The following is a 21781-nucleotide window of genomic DNA, read 5'->3' on the forward strand; positions in this document are numbered from 1 at the left end:
ACAAGGTCTTATCATGCAGGTCATGTGATCTTTGAAACTCCCACACGTTTAAATATATTCCAGGGAATTCCTTGGCAGTTCAGTGGTTAGGACTCCACACTCTCATTGCCAAGGGCCCAGGTCCAATCTCTGGTTGGGGAACTAAGACTCACAAGTTGCACAGAGCAGCCATAAAGTAACATAAGATAAAATATCATAACAAAATCCCTAACAAAAGTTTATGCTCAGGAAAGCTTTCACAAAGTTCTACTGTCTTTAAACATCCTTTCTCCAGCAGCCTGTTACAAGAACACTTATAACCTAATATTCTAAGATAATGGTTGTAGTTTAGCTTTATATTTGATTCTAAGCTTCGTTATTGAAAAGTATAAGACAAGCAGTTACAAAATTCTTAGTATGAGAAAGAAGTAAACTTACCAGTTGCTTAGCACAAGCAAAGTTTTTCCCAGAAAAACTGTCTCAATAGGATTCTATAAAAGGACACCAAGTGCTATGGAGGAAAATGTTCTCAGAAACAAAAGCAATGATAAATTTCAAAAGGTCTTGAAGGGATCGTCATAGAAGCTGGAGGCAAAGCCACACAATGATTCAGTGACAGCAATTCCCAAAAGCCTAAAGAAGCTAATGTCAAGTGTGTAGTGTCCTGGTGGCCCCAACCAGATACAGTGACAGAAGGCAGACTTCCTGGGAGGGGAGGTGGAATACAGGCACCACAAACCCTCCCCCAGGTACATCTTCTTTCAGGAGGACCTCTGCTTGGAGCTGGGAAACAGCTCAAAGTGGACTCCCATCTGCCTTGGAATACAAAGATTCTCTTAGTTTCTGGCTGGAGACAGCTCAGTTGAGCTAAGCTGTCTATTATTATATTTAATAAATAGCCAGTACATGAAGAGACAGGGTTACAAGACTGGGTACAAGAAGGAGAAATCTTTTGAGTAAGCCAGTTCTGGGAGAGAATGGTTTCACACTAACTAATTGATAAGACAATGGGCAAGTAATAACTACCTTGCTGAGTCCTAGTAAGCACCTGGAAATTTACCTGATCCATAATGATAACTGATGATAATAGTAATAATACTACTAATAGTAAATAGTATTAATAACAATAATAATGAGTAGAATTCTTGTACAGTGCTCACATGCACATACTAAGCCCATTACTATCTTCATCTGTAATCATTTTCACAATAACTCAATGTTGTCAATATTATCTCATTTCTTCAGATGAAGAAACAGAGACCCAGATAGTTAAATTAGTGAACCCAAGGATGCACAAGTTAGTACCTGTCAGAGCCAGCCAAGACTGAATTCAAATCTCAGCTTCAAAATCTTCTAGCTATATGACTTTGGGTAAATTACCTAAATTCCAAGTGCCTCAGTTTCTCTATCTGTGAAATGAGATAATAACAATACCTCTTTTATAAGGCTCTCATGAGATTACATCAAATAATAGATGAAACATGTTTAGCACAGCACTTTTGGCACAAATTGTTTTCATTTGATGGAAGGCTTTATATTATGTAAAAATCAGGTAAAAGGAGTTAAGGCTGAAAACAGAGGCAAGCACCTAAGCAGAGCTTTCACTTGGATCAAAAACTACCTGAATTTTGACTTGGAAGCAAGTTGAAATAAAACTAGACTTTTCCTCAGGAAGCAGCAATATAGCTGATGGAGCATCTGAACAGCATTTAATACGGCCTCCAAAGTCTTATGAATCATAACTGCAATCACCAATGAGTAGCTTTTAACGCTAAATGAAGGTACAGCATCAATTAAAGAACTTTAGGCCCTAGAACAAGGTATAATGCCCTTTGTATGCTATAAAAGGTCCCTCATTTGCAACATTAACAGAGCCCTTGAAAGTTTCATTTCTCTTTAAATATTACAAGAATGTTCATGAACCATTTTCATTATTTCTGCCATATATGCATGTAATGTGTTTTACTATTATAAGCTTTCTCTAAATTGAATCACTTTTTTACTAATTCAGGTTTTATTGCACCACTAAAATGAATATTGAGCCACTAAAATAAATATCTGCTTATGCAACCATGACCTTAAGAAAATCAAGATGGCACTACAAGAAATTGTGATTTTAAGAAAAATGAAACAGCAGGTTTACGTTTTAAACAGACAATTGAACTAGGCATTGAAATGGATTTGAAGAACAAACACCACTGGAATCTCTTCTATATTTCCCTTTAACTGATTACCTTTGACCTCCTAGGGCAAATCACTTCATCTTCAGACCTCAGATTCACCCATGAGTCTGAAATTGTACTGAAATCAATGTACCAGCTGAAATCTCAAGGTAATAGACTGGAATCTCAATGTCATATCTTCACATGTAACACAATGAAATTATTTTGCCTTGTATTTAGAAAATCAAACTTGCTATACACACTTTTTTAAAAATGGGATTCAATTTTATTAATTTTCAGAAAAATGTAAATCAAAACCACAGTGCAAAATTACTATATACCCAACAGAGTGGCTAAATTTCTAAAAAGCAGACAATATCAAATGTTAGTAAAATGTGAGGGGAAAATGAATTGTCATAACTGAGACTATAAAGTAAGTCTGTACAAATACACTGGATAAAATGTTTGACAGTATCTATTAAGCTAAAGTTTATTGTATGACCCAGAAATTCCATTAAATTTGGTGTATATGCAACAAAATTTGATGCATATGTTTACAAAAACAGAAACCAAAGTATCTATCAATGAAAGAGTGCTTCATTAAACTGTGGTGTAATCACACCACAGAAAACTACAATACATAGCAAGTGAGAATAAAAGAAATACAAGTAACACATAACAGTGTTGATGCATCTCACTGACATAATAATGGGCAGAAGTGACCAGACACAGATGGGTTCCTGCTCTTTGATTCCACTTGTCTAAATTCCACACTTTCTCTATATATGTTATAATGCAATTACACATTTTAAAACTACAAAGAATATTCTTGATTCTGAGGAGGCATAGTCATTGACCCAGAGTTCTTTCCCTAATAATTTTATATAAAGATGTTATTTCATTTGCTCCTACTTGATAAAAACTGACCCACAATTTCAGTGAATTTAAGGCAAAGGTTACTGGATGAAATTTGTAAATAAAACAATTAAATCCTTTCTCTAAGTTACATATATATACTTTTTGATATTAGTATATCCAATCTTTTATTTGGACAGAATTCCAGTGTTCTCAAATTTAAAGTATGTTCAGTTTGTGTGTGTGTGTGTGTGTGTGTGTGTGTGTGTGTGTGTGTTGTGTGTTCAGTCTCTCAATTGTGTCTGACTCTTTGAGACCCCATGGACTGTAGCCTACCAGGCTCCTCTGTCCATGGAACTTTCCAGGTAAGAATACTGGAGTGGGTTGCCATTTTCTTCTCTAGGGGATCTTCCAGACCCAGGGCTTGAACCCATGTCTCTTATGTCTCCTGCATTGGCAGGCAGATTCTTTACCACTAGCGCCACCTGGAAAGCCCTTTCTATGTTCAATTATAAAAGGAAAATTTATCTGAAATATTTCAGTCTCTATTATCAAAAAGTAAGTTAGCGCAGAGACAGCAAATATGTCCATACAGACAGCCTCCTTGGAACGCTCACTGCAGATGGGACTAATCAGCCACACGTGCTACTCCGTTCTGTTGAGCTCGACAGCCTCAGCCTTGTACTCAAACAGCACTTAGGGCAAACACCAGGTATAGGGCAAGACTGATAGAAAAGATGGGGAGATTTTCACTTTCCTATCATCTATTTTCATCCCTCCTTTGATTGACTCACCTGTCTTTACAGTCAGTCTGTCGCGCCTTCCTGTTCTGCTGCCCCCTCTGGACAAGTCCATTAGGGCAGCGAGAGGAATCCGAGCTGCCAGGAGGGCAGACGCACCTTTTATAGCCCAGGTTTCAGGGTTCCCTCCAAGCAGCATTGCCACAGTGGACCACGCAACAGAACATGGATGGGCCGCTACATTGCTTGTTCCCTGCACAGGCTCCAGTCAAGGTCAGCAGAAGTGAAACGTCAGCTCTCTCCAGAACTCAGCACCCAAAGTCCTTAACACCAACTCAAATTCCTCCCTTTGCCCTGATAGTGAGGTTTCTTTCAAAGTCCTCTCCAGACCTTCCCTCAGGCGAAAAACTAACAAGAACAGGTGGCCCTACTTCTGATTGCTCTTTACCTGGCTTGCAGACATTTTTCTCATTCTAGTGCTGTTATAATCAGCTGATGTCTCTTAAAGCCAAGGCTACAGGAGGGCTTCGGCCAAGCCCTTCCACTCACTTTGGTCATTCTTTCTGTACTCTCAGCTCCTCTCACCCACATGATTACAAGTACGTGAACTATTGTCAGCCCGTTTTATATTTCTCTCTCCACAAGATCTAACTTGAACATTTTATACAAAGACTTCCCAAGTTATCTCCTTGATGCTTTCACCCTCCCTAAGGATTACCATTCCTCTGAGCAAGAAATCCCACCCACCACAAAATGCTGGTACTAGTAGTAAGAGGCTGCTGGCATCTGACCCCGCTCACTGCCCACATCCGAAAACCTCTGGTTCCATGATGCCTCACTTCCTGCTCTTCTCTTATGTACTTCATCTCTTCATTGTTGCCCCCTTGTCTGGCTTCAAGCTCACCCATCAGATCATCAAATCAGATTTTGCTTCCTTAGTACCAGCCATGCTACTCTTCTAAAACAATGTGCATTTGCCCAAGGACTATGGAAAGGGTGGGTTGGTAGGGACGGTATTTAGAGTTGAATAATGTAGAAAAAGAAATGCTGTGATAATGAGCAAATATACCTAGTTTTCAAGCAAGAGATCACTAGGGAAATATTAAACAAGGAGAAATTGTCTGTAATATGACTACTGAGCTCAAATGTAATAGACACCACCATGTCAAGGATGTGGCATTAACATATGTGATCAGATTTTTACTCTCCAAACCTTATAGGATAGTTTATTAAGAGTATTGGTTAGGACATTCATTTTTGTGCTGGTAACAGAGACTCAGGTAAAGTATGGTTTAAGCTAGAGGGCCAAACATCATAAAATAGACAGATGTCTATTGCTCTCTCACATAACATCCCACCTGGTGTCACAGTTCCATTCTGCAAATTTTCAGAGAACTGGACACTTTCTCTTTTGCTGCTTTCACATCATTAAGGCACGACCTTTGTCTCTGGTTCATCACAGCTTCCTTTCCTTGTCCACAGAAGAGACAAGTGGATGGGGAAAAGGGAAGGACGTGCCATGTTCCTTCCAATAAAGGATACACCTGGGAGTGACACCTGCCACCTGGCTGCTCACATCTCCTTAGAAATGAATCACATAGTCACACCTAGCTACAAGATAGAATTGAAAACTCAGTCTCTATTTTAGAACACAAATCTGGGCTTCTGTCGTAACAGAAGAAAAGGTGAACAGATTTGGGGGAGAACTAGCAGTCTGTGCCACAGCATTTAGTTTAAAATAATCATTTAGCATTAAGACAGACTGTAAATAATTATTGAAGCTGGATCACACATACCCGGAGGTTCATTATACTACTTTCTCTATTTGTTTAGGTTTGAAAATTTCATAGTTAAGAGTTCTAAAAAATTAATTCCATCAGCATATATTATGGGACTTGTCGGTGTTTGAGAAATAGGATTTGGTAAGGTTCAGTAAGCAAATGGTAAGCAAACAGAGGCTTAGACGTGCTTAAAAGCGCTTGCTCCTCATTTTCCGCCTCTTGCTGCACTTGGAGACGTGAAGCTGAGCTAGACTTCTGAAGAATGCGTCCATGAAGAGGAGAACAGAGGTGTGTCAGCTTGCTGCTTACCCCATGTGAGTGAAGCAGTCCTAGTGACCCAGCTGCAGTCCACAACACTACTAGCCACAGCCCCGTGAGAAACAGCAGCCAAAGCCGAGCTGGCCTAGACATCATCACAGGGCAGAAAGGGATGTGGGCTTTATCTGGCTTTTCAGGACTCCTGAGGAGGTGGGTCACCTGTGCAGTACTGACTCACTTTCACCTGAGCCAGCCGCCAGCACAAAAGCAGAAACAAACCAAACACTGATCTGATATTTCTTTAAAATTTCTCAATCTCTCTCTGTCATGCTGGTGACTCCAGGGTGTATACAAATACCTGGAATAAGGACTCTGTTCCCAAAAGATAATTTTTAATCCAGGCTATTTCCAGCACGGACTTCCCAGATGGCTCAGTGGTAAAGAATCTGTCTGCGATGCAAGAGATGACGGTTCGATCCCTGTGTCGGAAAGCTCCCCTGGAGAAGAAAATGGCAACTCATTCCAGTATTCTTGCCTGGGAAATCCCATGGACAGAGGAGCCTGGAGGGCTCTAGTCTATGGGGTCGCAAAAGAGTCAAACACGACTTAGAGACTCTACAACGACAATAATTCCTAGCGCTGCCCATCTCCTCTCACTTGTGCTGTAGAGGCTGCCAGGGGCCAGCAGGCGTGCCCACTGCTCCCACTGGTTCTGCTTCCAAACTCCAGTGAAGGGAAGTGGGTGAAAAAGTAAAAGTCGCTCAGTTGTGTCCGACTCCGTGCAACCCCATGGACTATACAATACATGGAATTCTCCAGGCCAGAATACTGGACCCAGAGATTGGACCCAGGTCTCCCACATTGCAGGCAGATTCTTTACCAGCTGAGCCACAAGGTAAGCCCAAGAGTACTGGAGTGGGTAGCCTATCCCTTCTCGGGCAGATCTTCCTGACCCAGGTCTTTTTAAAGTACATCATGCACAATTTAATAGAATCTGATTTTGTCATTATTCCTTTCTTCTTGAAAATTTTAAACTCCTCCCTAACCTGAAGCCCCAGACTAACAAATGGCACCTGCTCTCTTACAGTATTGAGGACTCAAAGGATTTATCAGAACAGAGCTTCTCAGAGAAGACTCATTAACCCTGAAGGCTGATGCAAACTCTCCTACTATAAGCTTTGAAATCTTAAGACCTTGAGGCAACTGAGGCCCATCTCCTTTATTTAAACAGTGACAATAATAATAATTTCTCTAAAACTACTCTTAGTGAAGGATGCTTCAAAATATAAGTGAAGTGAATCAGTTATACATACACACACACACACACAAACACACATATTTATATACTTTTTAAGATACTTTTCCCATATAGGCCATTATAGAGTATCAAATAGAGTGCCCTGTGCTATACAGTAGGTCCTTATTAGTTATATATTTTATATGTAGTCCTGTGCGTATCTCAGTCCCAATCTCCCAATTTATGCCCCCCCACCTCACCCCTTGGTAACCATAAGTTTGTTTTCTACATCTGTAACTCCGTTTCTGCCTTGTAGATAAGTTCATGTGTACTCTTAAGATTTCATATATAAGCAATCATAGGATATTTGTCTTTCTCTGGCTTGCTGTTCGCCTGAGTCTAGCACAACATTGTAAATCAACTATACTCCAATACAATTATTTTTAAATGTGAAAGTGATCCCTACTCATAAGTAAAGGGTCTTTTTTTCCCAGTTCTTACTCCTCCTTAAGCTTAAAGTCTGTAGGGATTTAGGCACAGTAATTTCTTAGGCTCTGTAGTTTCCACTGGCTGCATCATACTAACGATACACAGAAGATTGACTGCAGGAGTTCCCTGGTGGCCCAGTGGCCAAGAATATGGAGCTCCCAATGCAGAAGGCCTGGGTTCAAACCTGAGTCGGGGAACTGGATCCCACACACTGCAGCTAAGAAGTTTGCATGCCACAACAAAGATCAAAGATCCCATGTACCCACAACTAAGATCCAGTGCAGCCAAATAAAAAATAAACATTTTGTTAAAAAAAAAAAAGACGGCTGCATTCAGAGCTTCATCATGTGTCTTCTGATTCTGCCTCTGCCCATGGTTATAAAACTCCCATTTCCCCTTATTGGATATCAACTCTTTATCAATTCCTGGAGGGTTCTCAGAGGTGTTACCCTGACTGCTCACCATTTTAGTCGCTTCAGACAGTAGGTTGCTCTTACTGTGGTTATTCTTGCTCTTCCCCTCGCTGGTCATCTCCCAAGCCTCTGAGGCCCACAAAGCTGTCACCACTATTAGGGTAACCTCTCTAGGGGAACAGAGTGGCCTAAAACAGATATGGAAGATGCTGCTAATTTACAAGTTACCTAGCCTTTGGTTCCTGCTGCCACCTTCTTAGAGTAGTTCAGCTATTTTTCCTTTTGAAAATTGCCCCCGTTTTTTTCTCTTAACCCAGTACATGTTATTATTATGAGACATCAGTCTCAGATGAGAGTGCTGTCAGCTGTCACCTCCGTTATGAAGGGGGGATTGGCTCTCTCCAGCTTCGTGTTACACTCAGCTCTGTCGGTCTTGATTCTGGGCTTCTAGTGTCCCTACTTCTTAGTGAGGCTTTGGTGGTCTTGTTCTTCTGACTCTTATTTGTAGCCCTTTATTCAGATCATTCAGACATGAGTCCATGATCCTGGGCTGGAAGAGAACTTGAGAAAAGTATATTGCACCCCAAATCCTCCTCCTGTCTAATTCTAAAGCATGATTCTTGAATCAAGCTAGTACTTCTCATGTCTTCTTTCCTTCATCACAATTCTACACGGGAGGTGTTCCTGCTCTTAAGACAAATAGACTCACTTCATCACTCCTCTGTACCCAAGCATTTATGAACTCAAGGAAGGACACAGCTATGGCCAAATCTGAAACAGTCACGGCACTTCTTTTTGAGCTCCTGTCTCGACAAGTGACAATTTCTTCCCACAACCTTATATGAAAAATGAGATACCATGGATTAAGGAGATAGTTTCAACCATTCAATTTACTTGAGTTTACCATTTGCCAATATTTGTGGATTATTATTAGATACAGAGAGAGCATCACTGGAATTTGGTTCAGGTACAATGTGAACTCTGAACTGGAGAAATGTCACAATATCATCATCTTTCATGGGAGAGAAAACAAGACAATTTTAATTGGCTGTATGCTCTCCCTTCTCATTGGATTTCTTGCTCCTTTCTTCTTGGTTCTCTTATTTCTGGATCTTACTAAATTCAAAAGAGATTGCTTACTGCTTAATATTTCTTTGTTTTATGCCTTGAGCTATATACCAAGGAAAAAAGCATTTCCAGTCAATCACACATACCAAGGCTTTTCTGTAAAAAAGAGAAAAATATTCAGAATGTTCCATACATAAAACTATTTCAATTTTTAATCCTGTTTTACAGAAATTAGAGACATAGTTCTAAATTTAGCTGGATCCGACCTGCTTCACCTAACTCACTTACCATTAACAATGGGAAAGAGTTTTAAAACTCCCCAATACCTGTCAGCTGCTGTTAGTAATAAGAAAAGCATTTCCTTAATCCTTCACCCCAAGGGCAGTTTCATTATAGTTTCAAAGTGAAGATCAAGAATTCTGCTTGAGATGTAATAACTTTTTAAGAAAATTTGATCTTAAAAGAAATGGAAATTAAGTATAGCATTATGTACTATTCATTATTAAAGGAAAATTCAAAGGGATTGTATGCTCATCTCATGAATTCTTCCTAAAAACTGTGGTTGCTTCGTTAAAGAGATATGGAATAGCAGGTGGCCAGGTAGTCGTCTTTATTAAATGGAAAAATCTCTTGACTCTGAGTCACCAGCCTTTCAATTTTCCTCTAAAGAAGGAAAGGGTTAATTTATATTCTTTCCATTTTTCCATAAAAGACAGACTCTAGGTTCTGAATTGCTGAGCTCAGTGCCAGGGTTGCACAAAATAAAGACAGATCATATTACACATCCTTTCATCAGCATCTCAAAGGGTTTTATACCCATTAAAATACCACTGTAGCCTTCCTGTGTAGCTAAGTATGCAGTTTGGTGTGCAAATAAGTTAAGTCTTCCTGCAAGTGCCTTTTCCCATTTGTTTCACTTTATCTTAATGTCTTTGCAATTCATTTAGTGTCACCAATTTAAGATAAAGGTATTTAGCAGTTTGGGGCATATCACTCTGAGTAGAAAAACCTTCCTGACCCCCAACTTAAAGCAGAGCAGAGGCCCCCAAAAGCAGCTTAGACAACTGTCCCCCATGAGGGTCTTTGACCACAGATTTCGTCCAAGGTGACGTGTATTTCACCCCTAACTATTTGACATAAATAAATCTTCATCCTTTGAAGGGAAGGACTGAGCACAAGAAACTGGGAAAAATCAATCTGAACCAAGGCTGATGATGCAGGGGACTTTTGGTAATGAGACTATATCGGCAAGAGCTGGTTCCCAAGGGAGATCTGAGCTTGGGAAATATTACTGAAAATAAGTCCAGCTCCTAAAGTGACCATGAAAAACAATAACAGATATCTGGAGATATGTTACAATGCTTTTCAAATCTTTGTGTTTTATACTTATAACCCCACATTCAAAACCAGAAAGAGAGATTTTCAGAAGGTCATAGCTAGGAATCTCAATGCCAACTTGTATTCTAAACCTAATAAGGCAGCCATATATAGTATGAATCTTAGCCCTAAATTTATTTCCCTAGTTTTAAGACCCCTCAAACATCTATTTTAACCTTCACCATTATGTTCTTATTTGCCTTGAATGATTTTAGAATGAGGGAAGATACCATATACCTAAAGGAGAGAACACAAATGAAAAAGTTAATTGAGTCAGACACGGCAGAAGGAGTCAGGGCCATGAAGAGTAATGAGACACTGTCCCTGTTCAAGAAGAACTTACAGACTAATGAGAGAAAACCAGAAACAGGTAAACATATCATTTCACCATAATATGGCAAGTGCTAGGCAAAGATATACCCTGGATGTAATGAGTGTTCAGAATCGGGGTATTAGTAATAACACTGAGATTTGCTGGGCTTATGTACTCCCATCTGCCTCTCATTAGCTCTGCAGCAGCCTTAAAAATATTAATAACACTCTTGACTACCAAGGTCACTATGAAACACAGCAGCCTAGAGGACCCTGGAGGAAGCAGAATGTGTTTGAAGTACTGTAAAAAGCCCCATCCTGGAGAACTGTCACTATTTGCTTCTCTGGCAGCTCCCTATAAGAGCCCATTCACAGGATTTATCTTCAGGTGACCTTGCATTAAGGGGAAATTCCTAACACCAGAGTATTTGCAAAAGCAATCAGCAGCCAACTGTTTAACATCACAGCTGCCTGAGCCAGGGATGTAAGTTGGGAAATAAGAGGCTTCCCAAAAAATATAAGATGAAGTTCTAGGAAATGAATTGTCTACAGAAGGTTTTGAAAAGTTGTCACGTATTCCTGGGGATCTACAACTGCCATGTGCATGCCAATAAAAAACCGAGAAACCCTAAGCTCTCACCCCTGGCTAACCTTGAGGTTCTTTGCAAGTAGTAAGTGAGAAATAAGGTGGAGTCATAAATTGCCAAAGTGCTGAAAACAAACCATAGCAACCTAAAGAGAGGGAGAACTATTGCTAAAGGTGTTTAAGGAAATCTCCATCCAATGATGACTTGTCCCCTAGGCTTACTGGGCAACGACTTTAATGAACACATACAACAAAGGATATAGACATTAACAAAATTATTTCAGAAAAGGCATCCAACAACAAACAGCAAAAACAACAAACTCTAGGTAGGGGAAGGACCTGATTTCCAAAGGTGCCGCTAAGGCAAGACCTCAATAAATATACAGAAAAATCACAATTAAAGTCATTACTAGAAAATATCTATTTGACACAATAAAAGATAATAGAACTAAAATGTAAATGTATTATAAAACACTGAAAAGTACTATCATAACTTGACCAAGTAAATTTTCTCTAACTGTGCAATTATCTAAGAATTCATAGTTTTAAAGGAACTATTTCACCTTATAATGCTTTAATAAATTTCTACCTTGTGGCAATGGAGTATTCAAAAAGAAGAAGAAGATGATAATGGCAACATAGAGAAATGAAACATAAATCATATAGAAAAGAAATAAAATGGCAAATGTAAACCCTACCCTAACAGTAATAACATTAAATTGAAATAGAATAATCAAAAGGCAGGCTTTGGCAGAATGGATACAAAAATATGATCCAACTATTGACTTTCTATAAGGGATACACTTTAGATTGAAAGACACAAATAGGTTGAAAGTAAACAAATAGCATGCAAACAATCACCAAAAGAGAGTCAAATATTAATATCAGACAAAACAGACTTTAAGATAAAAATTATTTCTAGAGACAAATAAAGTTCATCATTATAAAAGGATCAGTCCATCAGGAAGCTATCATCATTACAAATATCAATCTTTTGGCTCCTCTTCAAATCATGTATGAAGTAAAAGATGCATATATATATCCCAAATATACTGAGTGGAATAATATTAAAATAGTCACATAGAGAAAAATCTGATTTAAAAAGTGTTACTGGTGGAGGGTACAGACACTGGGTTACTGTATGAGCTTGAATCTGTATACTTTGGGATTCTAATGTTATGCCCAAGTCGCGAAATCTCCCAACGACCACCAGGGAGCTGATATCCAATGCAAAAGCAAGAGAGTTTTTATTACCAAGCTTGAGCTGGGGCTCCCACTGATACCAATGCAGCAGCTATAGGGAGGAGCCCTGAGCTCTGGGTTACATTGCTTATATAGGGTATTCTCACATGAAAAATTCGAAAAACGGGAGTCTCCAGGTCTGATTGGTCACCTTCTGGTGAAGGGTTAGGTGTTGAGTTCTGATTGGTTCTCGTTTCCCGGGCTGGCCACGGGTGCTGATTCGTTCCCATTTCCCCAGGCTGGCCACAGGTTCTGATTGGTTCGCAGGTGGTGGGGTGAGGTCAGGGGATTTCCAAAGGTTCTTTTCCGGGAACCTTAAATTCTTCACTAAGAATGTGATCATACCTTTGGCTAGAGATTTACCATACTCACCCTTGAAAAGAGGAAGAAACACACAAACATGAGCACATACAGACATGACTAGCTCAGAGTCCACCTTCCTCCTTTATGCCTATCAAGAGTTCACAGTGCTATACAAACCTTCCAACTTTTAGGCAAGCTCAGGCTCTTATTCCCTGAAAATGCTGTTCAATGTGCTGTGCTCACCTTGAGAAGAAAAGCCTAGAAGGAAGTCCCCGGAAAGCAACATCAGGAAACCATGTCACTTCAATACAATGCTTTTGTGTATGTCTTAAGAAAGCCTTATTTATTCAGGAATTCTAGTTAGTTCAATGCATTCATATAATTACACATGATTTTACAATGGACATTGTGATGATCTCATTTGTAATTTTGCTTTTCAATAAAACTTGTGTAAGAAAAGAAAGCTGAGAGAATGAAATATTGTCAGGAAAATTATTGATAGGACTTGTTTTTGCTATTAAGTTTAATATCCTAATTAATCTGGGCTCTCCTCGACCTGTCTTCTCGTTCTGCCATTAATCAGTGATTTGACCTTCTGTGATTCACTCTTTATCTTTACCTGTCTAATGATGAAGTTGAACTAGAAAGCCGTTAAGTTTCCTTTCAGCTCCAATATTATTTGTGTTTCTGAAGTAAGGATTTAAATTTAGTTATAATCTAACTACATGTTGAATTTCCTTTATCCCACAATACTAAGTATGTTAACAAAATTGCTAATAAACTCTAAACAGCAGAGAAAATGTTTCAGTTTAGTTCAGGGAAGGAGGTAAATGAAAAATTGCTATCTTGTTTGATTAAATGTGAATTTCACAATTGCCTATTTGTCCATTATTGTCAAAAAATCCAAGGTATACTGCCTAGTTATATACAGTCAAATTGCCTTAAAAACCTTTCTTTTGAATTTCAGAAGGTTTAAAAAATAGCTAACTATTCCATTTTTAAACTGCTTGCTTCAGAAGTTTTTATAGACTAACTAATAGAAATGTGCTTTCAAAGAAAAGTAGGTTGTTCGTTTCTATAGATCTAAAAGTGCTCAGCATATATTTCCTAGGCCAGTACAACCATGGAAATGTATGAAATACTGTGAAACAATTTCCTAGATTATATAACCCTGTTCCCAAGTTACACCGACCACACAATAAATACCCTGCAATAGAAGTATGATAAACATTATTATTATTGGGCTTCCCATGTGGCTCAGTGGTAAAGAATCCACCTTCAATTCAGGAGAGACAGTTTCAATCCCTGGGTCGGGGACATTCCCTGGAGGAGGGCATGGCAACCCACTCCAGTATTCTTGCCTGGAGAACCCATGGACAGAGGAGCCTGGAAGGCCACAGTCAATATGGCTGCAGAGTCAGACATGACTGAGTGACTGAACACACACACACAAACATTATTATTGTTATCTGCATTAAGTTTTTCAGTATGGTATTACACTTTCATTACTATCCAAGTACTTTCAAACAATGACGCATTTACAAATGTGTATGTCCATAACCAGATATTACCAGTATCACATTTCCTCTGACTTCAGCCAAGCATAAATGCAACAAATAGGTTTATTGCTCAACTGTGTTCAACTCCAATTGAAGATTTAAATTTGAATAGTCCTAAATGGCTCTCAGCACCCAGGTAGCAATCCCTTGACAATCTGCCAACGTGTGTGTTTCTTAATATAGAACACTGCTCCTGCTGGCAAATTCACTTTCTCAATTTTCTAGAAGATACAGAAAAGGATGGGAATAGGCTCAAGCCTTCCCTTAGAAATGGTAAACACCTCAAACAATGAAAGTCATCCATTTCCTTGAAAAATTAAAATACCATTTGGCATACATACTTTCTCAGGGCAGAGCCTTCTGTTAGTAACATGCTTTATAGTCGATAGTTATTTATTTGAATCATTTAGGAGCCATTTGAAGACAGACGAGTTTAAATCACATCTTTAAACAAAGCAAAATAGATTTAGGCTTCCACAAACATCTGTTAATTTTCACACACTGAATCCGTTAAGATAATTCACCTTATGGAGTAACTCACAAGGAGAAGCTCCCTCCACAACACGGAAGAAGGAAAAATTCAGTTATGCAAATGATTCCCATTTAAACTCTGCCCAGTGAGCAACAGAAAGAGTAAGCAATTCAAATTGCATGTTAATCACCTTCACATTTACAGAGCTCCAGGAAAGCCAAGGCTGACAAGGTCAGATTTTCTGCAGGGTTCTAGAATGACAGTATTCTGAGGATGGAGCTCTGTCAGATCACTCCCCTGAGGGAGAACCAATACAGCTGCTAGGAGGTCCTCTCTGGAATCTGCTTCATGGGTGGCTTTTTCCTCTGCTGGGATATTCAGATGATAAAATAATACTCGATGATCTTTCTCAAATTATTCAACTTGGACCAAATGAAAAAAGTGGTTGTAATCACCTTGCAACTGTGGCTGAAACCACCGTTGGTCTTTGTTAACTAAAGGGGAGATACTGGCTTTTGCTACTGGAAAGAAAGAGAATCTCTGAATTAGAACAAAAATCACTCCTAATTTCTTGTGAGATTTGAGATTCCATTGATAATGACCAGAAAGATAATTCCATAGCTGAAAACTCTGATCAGGTGATACCAGTGTTGGGTACATCATGAAGGATGTGATATGCTTAGAGTACCAAAATTCTGACACAGAAATTTCTTTTGAATATCTCTGGGTTTAATACATTTACAAAAAAAAGTTATACCATTCTTAACTCTCCCAAGGGCTTTCTATTTAGAGGATCTTTATTGAGGATTTACTTCTGGGTCAGACACTGTACTGAACTATATTTAATTTCATTTAATCTTCAAATTAATATTATGAAATAGGAATCATTGTATTTGTTTTACATTTAAGGAATCTTTGGCTTAGGGAGTTTAAGTTATTTACTTAACACATACATGCTAAGTCACTTCAGTTATGTCTGACTCTTTGTGACGCTATGGACTATAGCCCAACAGGCTCCTCTGTCCATGGGATTCTCCAGGCAAGAATACTGTAATGGTTTGCCATGCCCTCCTCCAGGGGATCATCCTGACCCAGGGATAGAACACATATCTCTAATGTCTCCTGCACTGGCAGATGGGTTCTTTACCACTAGTGCCACCTGGGAAGCCTCTATTTACATTATAAGTAAGGACAAAGCTAGGATTTGAACCCTGGCCTGAATGACTTTTCAAAATCCATGCTGGTACTGATATGCTACTCTATGTTCTGCATAACAAGAAAGAATTATGATTGCCCTGATCTCCAAGGAGGTAAAGTTTGTTCCTCTACCCCTAGGTTTAGTTTGAAGTGTTAGTCTAGAATTCAAAATTTACATGCTTGGACCTTTCCTCAAAGGATTCCAAGCAATGGGCCTGGGAGGTAGGCAGGTCGAGTTTTCAAAACTTCTTCAGCTGGTTCCAATGCACACTCTCCATCAAGAACTACTGATATCACTTATAAGTGGGATCTAAAAAATATGATAGTGACACAATTTATGAAGCAGAAATAGATTGCTAGACATAGAAAAATTAATAGTTACCAAGAAGAAAGGTGAGGAGGGATAAATTAGGAGTTTGGGATTAACAGATACATACCACTATATATAAAATAGATAAACAACAAGGATCTACTGTATAGCATAGGAAACAATAGTCAATATCTTGTAATATTGGGAAAAAATGGAAAATGGAAAAATGAAAAATGGAAAAAAATCTGAAGCTGAATCACTTCACTGTACATCTGAAACTAACATAGAATTTTAAATCAACTATACTTCAATTTAAAAAAAGAAGAGCTCATCACATAATTTAGTAATCCTGTTACACTGGAGTTCATGTACACATTCTCAGATATCCTTGGAGACACCCAGGAAATTTTAAGGTTGTAATCTCACTTCAATAAAAATGTTTTACAATTACTCTTTAAGTTAATTCTTGATCTGGATAACCAAGCTCTTCTAGCTGACTTTGTTCTTTTCTATTTATTTCAGCTTTGTATTTGTAATCATGAATTTATTCACACAACAAATTATGTAATTCCTAACATGGTAAGTAAGACAATAAGCACATTTGCAAAAATGTTAAAAATCATGACAACCTGACAGGTTTGCTATGAAATTTAATGAAAAGTACTTAGAGGCGTCTAACATTTGGTAAAGACTCAATGAATGTTAGGTATAGTTTTTCTTATTCTATCCTTTATTCTTTAGAGTAAACAAAAGTTCTAAACTTCATGTAGTACTAAGTACTATAAACAAAACAGTGGAAGGCAATAAGGGTAAGATAAGAGCTCTACTTGGTGACCTGGGAGGGCCTCTCTATTTCAGTGATATTTAATATCAAAGTCCTAAGTAGAGTGATGAAGCAAGCTACATAGCTGTGAAGAACTTTCTAGGTGAGGGGAAAAGCCAATGAAACACTCTTAAGCAGCAATAAACTAAGGTGTTCATATTCCTTCACTCATTTAGTTATAGGTGATCATGGGACAAAATGTAACTTTTGATAGTGTTTCTCAAAAGGCTGAAATTCTTACTGTAGGATGGATTCTGCACACATACCCTCATTCATATGATGAAGGTCTAACTCCCAGTACTTCAGAATGTGCTTATATTTGGACATAGAATTTTCACAGGGATAATTAAGTTAAAATGAAGTTATTAGGGTAGACTCTAATCCAATATGACTGAAAATTTGGACTCAGACATGTACACATGTACAGAGGGAAGGCAATGGAAAGACAAAGAAGGCAGTCATTAATAGGCCAAGGAGAGAGGCCTGGAATAGATCCTTACCTCATGGCCCTCAGAAGAAATCAACTCAGTCCAACACTTTGATCTTGAACTTCAAGCCTCCAGAATGGTGAGAAAATATATTTCTGTAGTTTAAGTTGATCTGTGGTACTTTGTGATGGCAACCCAAGCAAACTAAATACAGACATCATTGTCAAGAATAAAAAGAATTCTTCAGGTGGATCTACTTATTATTCAAATTTTAAAAGTTATACTTAGAAGATCTTGATCTATTCAAACGGACAGTAAGTGCTAATCTGGATTAGACACCCAGGATTTTCACCAAGTGGGTTGGTCAAATGGGAAGAAGTCTAGAAGTAAAGTAGTTCTTTGGGAGCTGGGGCCCAATTGACATCTTTGAAAGCTTCCTGACCAGCACAGGAGTGAGGTTTCTCGTGAATGGATTGAACTCTGTAGAAAGAATATGTAACTGTCCTCTGGTAAGCCACCAAAGAATTTCATTTCTCTTATCATCATGAGGTCCCCAGCCTTTGGGCTGGAGGACATGATGCTGAAAATCAGACCATTTCTTTTTTTTTTTTAATTTTTGCTTTATTTTACTTTACAATACTGTATTGGTTTTGCCATACATTGACATGAATCCACCACGGGTGTACATGCATTCCCAAACATGAAACCCCCTCCCACCTCCCTCCCCACAACATCCCTCTGGGTCATCCCCGTGCACCAGCACCAAGCATGCTGTATCCTGCATCGGACATAGACTGGTGATTCGATTCTTACATGATAGTATACATGTTTCAATGCCATTCTCCCAAATCATCCCACCCTCTCCCTCTCCCTCTGAGTCCAAAAGTCCGCTATATACATCTGTGTCTTTTTGGCTGTCTTGCATACAGGGTCGTCATTGCCATCTTCCTAAATTCCATATATATGTGTTAGTATACTGTTTTGGTGTTTTTCTTTCTGGCTTACTTCACTCTGTATAATCGGCTCCAGTTTCATCCATCTCATCAGAACTGATTCAAATGTATTCTTTTTAACGGCTGAGTAATACTCCATTTGTATATGTACCACAGCTTTCTTATCCATTCATCTGCTGATGGACATCTAGGTTGTTTCCATGTTCTGGCTATTATAAACAGTGCTGCGATGAACATTGGGGTACATGTGTCTCTTTCAATTCTGGTTTCCTCGGTGTGTATGCCCAGCAGTGGGATTGCTGGGTCATATGGCAGTTCTATTTGCAATTTTTTAAGGAATCTCCACACTGTTTTCCATAGTGGTTGTACTAGTTTGCATTCCCACCAACAGTGTAGGAGGGTTCCCTTTTCTCCACACCCTCTCCAGCATTTATTGCTTGCAGATTTTTGGATCACAGCCATTCTGACTGGTGTGAAGTGGTACCTCATTGTGGTCTGGATTTGCATTTCTCTAATAATAAGTGATGTTGAGCATCTTCTCGTGTTTGTTAGCCATCCATATGTCTTCTTTGGAGAAATGTCTATTTAGTTCTTTGGCCCATTTTTTGATTGGGTCGTTTATTTTTCTGGAATTGAGTTGCATAAGTTGCTTGTATATTTTTGAGATTAGTTGTTTGTCAGTTGTTTCATTTGCTATTATTTTCTCCTGTTTAGAAGGCTGTCTTTTCACCTTGCTTATATTTTCCTTTGTTGTGCAGAAGCTTTTAATTTTAATTAGATCCCATTTGTTTATTTTTGCTTTTATTTCCAGAATTCTGGGAGGTGGATCATAGAGGATCCTGCTGTGATTTATGTCGGAGAGTGTTTTGCCTATGTTCTCCTGTAGGAGTTTTATAGTTTCTGGTCTTACATTTAGATCTTTAATCCATTTTGAGTTTATTTTTGTGTGTGGTGTTAGAAAGTGATCTAGTTTCATTCTTTTACAAGTGGTTGACCAGTTTTCCCAGCACCACTTGTTAAAGAGATTGTCTTTACTCCATTGTATATTCTTGCCTCCTTTGTCAAAGATAAGGTGTCCATATGTGTGTGGATTGATCTCTGGGCTTTCTATTTTGTTCCATTGATCTATATGTCTGTCTTTGTGCCAGTACCGTACTGTCTTGATGACTGTGGCTTTGTAGTAGAGCCTGAAGTCAGGCAAGTTGATTCCTCCAGTTCCATTCTTCTTTCTCAAGATTGCTTTGGCTATTTGAGGTTTTTTGTATTTCCATACAAATCTTGAAATTATTTGTTCTAGTTCTGTGAAAAATATCGCTGGTAGCTTGATAGGGATTGCATTGAATTTGTAAATTGCTTTGGGTAGTATACTCATTTTCACTATATTGATTCTTCCAATCCACGAACGTGGTATATTTCTCCATCTATTGGTGTCCTCTTTGATTTCTTTCATCAGTCTTTTATAGTTTTCTATATATAGGTCTTTAGTTTCTTTAGGTAGATATATTCCTAAGTATTTTATTCTTTTCATTGCAATGGTGAATGGAATTGTTTCCTTAATTTCTACTTTCTCATTATTCGTGTATAGGAATGCAAGGGATTTCTGGGTGCTGATTTTATATCCTGCAACTTTACTATATTCATTGATTAGCTCTAGTAATTTTCTGGTGGAGTCTTTGGGGTTTTCTATGTAGAGGATCATGTCATCTGCAAACAGTGAGAGTTTTACTTCTTCTTTTCCAATTTGGGTTCCTTTTATTTCTTTTTCTGCTCTGATTGCTGTGGCCAAAACTTCCAGAACTATGTTGAATAGTAGCGGTGAAAGTGGGCACCCTTGTCTTGTTCCTGTCTTTAGGGGAGATGCTTTCAATTTTTCACCATTGAGGATAATGTTTGCTGTGGGTTTGTCATATATAGCTTTTATTATGTTGAGGTATGTTCCTTCTATTCCTGCTTTCTGGAGAGTTTTTATCATAAATGGATGTTGAATTTTGTCAAAGGCCTTCTCTGCATCTATTGAGATCATCTTACGGCTTTTATTTTTCAATTTGTTAATGTGGTGAATTACATTGATTGATTTGCAGATATTGAAGAATCTTTGCATCCCTAGGATAAAGCCCACTTGGTCATGGTGTATGATCTTTTTAATGTGTTGTTGGATTCTGATTGCTAGAATTTTATTGAGGATTTTTGCATCTATGTTCATCAGTGATATTGGCCTGTAGTTTTCCTTTTTTGTAGTGTCTTTGTCAGGTTTTGGTATTAGGGTGATGGTGGCCTCAAAGAATGAGTCTGGAAGTTTACCTTCCTCTGCAATTTTCTGGAAGAGTTTGAGTAGAATAGGTGTTAGCTCTTCTCGAAATTTTTGGTAGAATTCAGCTGTGAAGCCGTCTGGACCCGGGTTTTTGTTTGCTGGAAGATTTCTGATTACAGTTTCAATTTCCGTGCTTGTGATAGGTCTGTTAAGATTTTCTATTTCTTCCTGGTTCAGTTTTGGAAAGTTGTACTTTTCTAAGAATTTGTCCATTTCTTCCACGTTGTCCATTTTATTGGCATATAATTGCTGATAGTAGTCTCTTATGATCCTTTGTATTTCTGTGTTGTCTGTTGTGATCTCTCCATTTTCATTTCTAATTTTATTGATTTGATTTTTCTCTCTTTGCTTCTTGATGAGTCTGGCTAATGGTTTGTCAATTTTATTTATCCTTTCAAAGAACCAGCTTTTGGCTTTGTTGATTTTTGCTATGGTCTCTTTTGTTTCTTTTGCATTTGCCCCTTGTGCAGGGGCCATGCTAATATTCTCTGTATCGTTCCAATTTTAGTATATGTGCTGCCGAAGCGAGCACTGAAAATCAGACCATTTCTGAGTCTAACCCTTCAGGATGTGTTCAGTAGGAACTGCTCGAGAACTGGCATCTAAGAATAAGAGGTGCCAGGGTTGTAACAAAGAGGAGCTTGGTGACTAGACTAGTGCTATACCATTGAAGTACCTGGCTGGCAAAAGAGGGCTGCAGCTGAGAAAACTGAGCCACATGTTCATCAGGACTTGGCATGGGGGACAAAAGCAGGAACAGGAATAAAAGGAAGAGCTGCCAATGGGGAGGTCCACAGAGGAGAGTGGGCATTTCAGTCAGACCTAACAGCTCCATCACAGACAGGCTGCATAAGTCTCTTTAAAGAGTGAGAAAGTGTGCTCTACCAGGCAGAGGATGGGTGTTTAAAGGGTGGGACTGGTTCTGA

General features: G+C 38.6%; 1 non-coding gene across 1 annotated transcript; it reads right to left on the reverse strand.

Annotated features, from left to right (window-relative positions):
- Positions 1-21284: 21284 nt before the first annotated feature.
- LOC138443074 (U6 spliceosomal RNA) lies at positions 21285-21387 on the reverse strand. The gene has a single exon (XR_011257999.1). It is a non-coding gene; the product is annotated as a U6 spliceosomal RNA (small nuclear RNA).
- Between the last annotated feature and the right edge of the window lie 394 nt (positions 21388-21781).

Source organism: Ovis canadensis, chromosome 6 (assembly GCF_042477335.2).
Source record: "Ovis canadensis isolate MfBH-ARS-UI-01 breed Bighorn chromosome 6, ARS-UI_OviCan_v2, whole genome shotgun sequence".
Lineage (NCBI taxonomy): Eukaryota > Metazoa > Chordata > Mammalia > Artiodactyla > Bovidae > Ovis > Ovis canadensis.